At 39.2% G+C, this 5,079-nt stretch overlaps 1 long non-coding RNA gene across 1 annotated transcript in view; it reads right to left on the bottom strand.

Annotated features, from left to right (window-relative positions):
• Positions 1 to 3,232: 3,232 nt before the first annotated feature.
• Positions 3,233 to 5,079, bottom strand: part of LOC140322137 (uncharacterized) — a 2,623-nt gene continuing 776 nt past the window's right edge. Inside the window, exon 2 of the long non-coding RNA XR_011919149.1 lies at positions 3,233 to 4,629. This is a non-coding gene — a long non-coding RNA (uncharacterized lncRNA). The remainder of the gene's footprint in view (positions 4,630 to 5,079) is intronic.

Below are 5,079 nucleotides of genomic sequence, written 5' to 3'. Positions count from 1 at the left end.
AACCAAAACCTTGGCTCTTAATAAAAACAACTTCAGTGAAATGTTGAAGGCATCAGAGGAATATGGATTACTTCAAAGTGTAACTAAACCCATTGTATAATCACCTGTTCCATTTCCATCATAGGCGCCACCATCTTCTTCCTTCTTCTCCTCCTCATTTCGATCTTGGCTATCTTCATTGGCCAGGCATGCATGACGTAACTCCCACAGTCCATCAATTCCTAGCATCCACAGGGGAAGCTGAGATGTGTGAATTTTTACAGAAGAGACAGCAATCAGGCAGGCAGAGTGCCTATTGCAGAAGGGACATTGTCTATCTCTTTCTGCAATAAAGATTCACATTATGCCAAATATTTAGAGTGGAATTTTAGTTCCACTGCCAGGACAATGTACTTCTCTGTACACACAGGGTTACAGCATCGAATGACAGAAGAGGATCACTGTTTTCATGGAACAAAGCCATTGAACCAGCGGTGAAGATGGCGCCTTTCTAGGATGCAGAGATGACAGTTCCGAACCACACAGATAAGTATGTGCCATAACCGATTATGGCAGAAGTTCACCACATTTGCATTTTAAAAACCAAACACAATTTTTTTTTTTTTTTTAACAAAAATGGGGTGTTGCTTTTAAAAAAAGAAACCAGTTTTGAACCACTCCATTCTATTTTATGATGTACAGAGCAGGCTAGAGGGCATAATTTTGCCAGCTCTATAGGGAGAATGCTAGAATAGAGTTGTTTAGAGGAGGGCTCCCCCTAAAGCGCATAATCCAACCAGCTCTATAGGGAGAATGCTAGAATGGAGCAGGGCTCCCTCTAGAGGGCATAATCCAGCCAGCGCTATAGGGTGAATGCTAAAATGGAGGAGGGCTCCCTCTAGAGGGCGTAATCCAGCCAGATGTATGGAAGGAATTCTAGAATGGAGTTGTTTAGAGAAGGGCTCCCCCTAGAGGGCATAATCCAGCCAGCTCTTTAGGGAGAATGGTAGAATGGAGGAGGGCAGTTATTATTGCAAATAATATATTCTAGCCAAATCAGTGCACATAAGGCTAGAATCAAATTGACAAAGGAAGTATGGTACAATTTATTTTACAAAATACTTTATTTTTATTAAAATTGGTATGGAAATAAATTGTTTTACCCATTTGTATCCCTCTTGGCAATCTTTTTATTATATATAAAAATCTATCCTTTTTATGTACAGAAATGGCCAGAAAAGAGTAGGCATGAAGAGGACAGCACTTTGCTTTCTTTTCCTTATCGCATTTCACTAAGCCTCCCTCCAACCACTCCATTCTATCCTATTCTGTACAGAGTGGGCGCACACAAACTTGCATTCTATTACTCCTGCATCATTGTTTGTATCCATCTGTCAATTGCAACCCCTATTTAGTTTACAGCACTGTGTAATATGTTGGCGCTACATAAATCCTGTTTATTATTATTAGTATTAATATTACCTAATACAGTGCTGGCTAGAATGGAGTGGGGGAGAGAAGGACAGCACCTTGCCTTCTTTTCCTTACTATATTTTACTTTCCAACTATATTTTACTCTCCAACTACTTGACTTTAACCTATTCTGTACAGAACAGGGTACATTAGAGTACAGCATCCTGCCACACTCCAACCATTCCACTCTATCCTGTAGAGCAGGCAAGAATGGAATGGCAGAGAGACTCACATTTCACTCTGCCCCATCCAACCTCTTCATTCTATTCTATTTTGTACAGAGCAGGCTAGAATAGAATGGGCCAGAGGACAGTACTTTACCTCTTTGCATTTTATCTGGCCTTCTTACAACTACTCCCATTCTAAGCCACCCTGTACAGAATGAGGTAGAATGAAGTGGTACAGAGCCGGTTAGAATGCAGTGGGCGAGCAGACAACACTTTGCTAGTATGGAGTCGGTGAAAGGATGAAAGTGATTAGCATAGTTTATCTCCCTGCACGTTAACCATGCTGGGGTACTGTGTACAATGATCTATAATATAACTCCTATTACCAGGGGTTATCAATTGATAAGTTGTATATATACCAAGTGCCTTGTATAGTATAGTGAATGCCAAACACAGTTGAGTTTTTTTTTTTTTTTTTTTTTTTTTTTTTTTTGCTTAATTTTTTTTATGAAAGACCCAAAATACTAAAGGGTAACAAAACTCAACATTTTTACTTTACATAGAAGAGTAGACAAAACCCTTCTAAATAATAAAAAAAAAAAAATACAATTTTTACCTAATAGGTCTTAATAGGAGTGCAGGGCCTCCCAGGATACCTATGTCATGCATCTTGGGAGGCTGTGGGTGCTCCTCCTGCGCACTCTAGGGCATGCGCAGAAGGGGCACTTTTCCACCAAGGGGAAAGAGATGCTGATCCTACACATGCGCAGTGAGATCGGCTTTTTTCCCCCCTTCACAGTCACCCTATCTCCCACCTGCGCAGTGCGAGGTCGGGTGATATAGCAAGAAGACGGAAGACTGACGTTGCTTTAGTAATTACCTTTAGTTGCCCAATACACAATTAACAAATAATTGCTAAGACTTGAGATAGATCATAATGGCAGAACCTTGGTGATCCAACAGATCTGGACTGGAATTAATAAAAGTCATCTAATATATGTGACAATGGTTTACAATTCTGCACTGAGAATTATTTTAAGTCCAGTGGAAATTATAGTTAGCAATTATAGTTATGTGCAGTCACAGCACAACTGTTTTTTTGGTAATAAATCATAGTTCTCTACATACACATAATTTGTTGCCGATTAGTTTTTTTACTCTATTATCTGCAATGAGTCAGTCCACCATTGCAATTTTGACACTTTATAGGCCACTTTTTTAGAAAGCAGTTCAGCTTTACTAGATCACCCATGTTCTCTCTTGAACAATGCTCTCTATTATTAGACATGTTTGTAAAGGAGAGTCAAGGATTGACATCTTCTCTACATAATGCCATGTTATCATTATATCAGGAACCGAGATTATAACCTGTACACAGCAGGACAGTTGTATGTTCTAGTGCTGTCCCAGACACACAGTAAGTGATTTCTTCTCATTGTCAGCACTGGGTGTTACTGTAGGACCATTTCTAGAGGTTGCAGGTAGGAAGGTGTTCAACTTCTTCTCTAACCCTGTTCTAACCCTTACACAAGGAAATGTTTGTTATATATACGAAACGCAGTGTCCTATACACTAAAAACCTTTTAGTAACTGTCAAAAAACAAACAAAACAGTAGTCTTAAAATGTTTTATTAAGAGCTTTTCCAAAAAACTTTTTTTTACTGAAATTTCAAATAAATTATTAAATAGCTCGATATCAAAACATACAAAAGTAAATAACTGAAGTATACAGGACTGTCACCAAAAAAAAAATATATTCACCTTTTATAAAGGTAACATGTTTATACACATATCTATATACACTATTTGGACAGAAGTATCACACACTTGTGATTCTTTTTAGGTTAGAAACATGAAAGGTGAGACCAGCCCTTAGGTATGTTACTGTTGCAGGATTTACTTTTCTTTGTGATCACTTACCTGTGACCTTGATGTCAGAGACCCTCCATACATATACACCAAAAGAGGTTAGATTCCCTCTTTAATATCTAACAGCACATAAAATCTTCCCCTACAAGGACTTTTTCTTCATCACATAACTCATTAGTACATTCATCCAAACTACTTGACAACATATTCCTTAAAAGTGTGTCTTTATGTTTCATAAACTTGACCTAGCCACTGTTCCTTTTTATGTCATACTACAGCTATTGTTAGTTTATGTCCTTTTTTTCTGTCCATGTATATGCTCTGTGTGTTTTTGTATTTTTCTTTGATAAACACTATAACCCATCTCTAGCTGAATTCCTGAATGCTGAAGGTAGAAATAGTGGAACCTTCTCTCCCGAACATTACCATAATCATTAAAGTTGTAGCACATGGGACAGACAGTGCTAAAAGGGCAGAATAAATACTGTGGATGTCAGGAGTAACGGTTCATGCTTCCGTCTTATCACATAAAGGCAGACTACCGGTGTGACCACAACAAGGGTTAACAGATCACTTAATATTGTCATGTGATGGCCCTTCCCAACCTGCCTATGCTTAGATTGCTGCTCACTGGACAGAAGGATATACTACACATAGTGTACACAGCGATTTACTATACTGAGCAGTCAGTTATTCTAAGGACTAATATCTAATATCTGTATTCTTCTATATGCCAGTTTCTTGGCAATTGTGTTGTTAGATAATTGAAAAAAAAAGAGGGATGTATCTAAAAACACCTAAAAATTATTTTTACATATCCCCAGAAAAAAAGCCCCACTGCAAGGGTAGATTTCAGCTGAAAGTTGAATTTGGTCTAACGAAAGTACTTAACTGTTGAAATGTGTGCTCATCCAACATGAAAGATGAGAGTGATGCATTAAAGCAACAGAAGAATGTACTGTACAGATCTAATCCCTAAATCCCCAATCTACAGCACTTTAATTAGCTGTATTACACGGTTATGTCACCATGTAGATTGATCTTCATCTCTATGAACTTCATGCTCATCCGTTTTCCTTTTTCTAGCTCCCCTTCATGGTTAATATTGAAGTTGATGATGTCTCTCTTATACATGTCGATGCTGCAAAAAAAAAAAAAAAAATTAATTATGCTTTCTTGTACCCCCATGTTTTCTTTCATTCCCAGGAGCTCTTCTGCACCACCAGATTGCACCCCAAGTCCCCCCCCCCCAATATTGCACCCCTCTTAAACTCTCCACCCCCATGTACTCTCTGCTCCTCCAGATGCTCCTTAATGTCTTGAGACCCCCCCCCCCACAATGAGCTCTCTTGCACCCCACTACCACACTCCCCTCAGATTCCACCCATTCCATTCTTCCTCACGTCTAAATTGCATCCCTCCAATGTACCAAACCTATGCACTTTCATGCAACCTCATATCACACGCTCTCCCGCAACCTGCCCAGATTCCAACCCCTATTGTGCTCTCCTAGATGGAACCCGGGCTCCACAGATGCTTTTTTTTACCCCTAGATTGCACCCCCCCCCCAGGTGCTCTCCTGTTCCCTCTA

Source organism: Pyxicephalus adspersus, chromosome 2 (genome assembly GCF_032062135.1).
Source record: "Pyxicephalus adspersus chromosome 2, UCB_Pads_2.0, whole genome shotgun sequence".
Lineage (NCBI taxonomy): Eukaryota > Metazoa > Chordata > Amphibia > Anura > Pyxicephalidae > Pyxicephalus > Pyxicephalus adspersus.
Note: the sequence above shows the minus strand (reverse complement) of the source record. Positions and strands in the feature narration are given on the sequence as shown.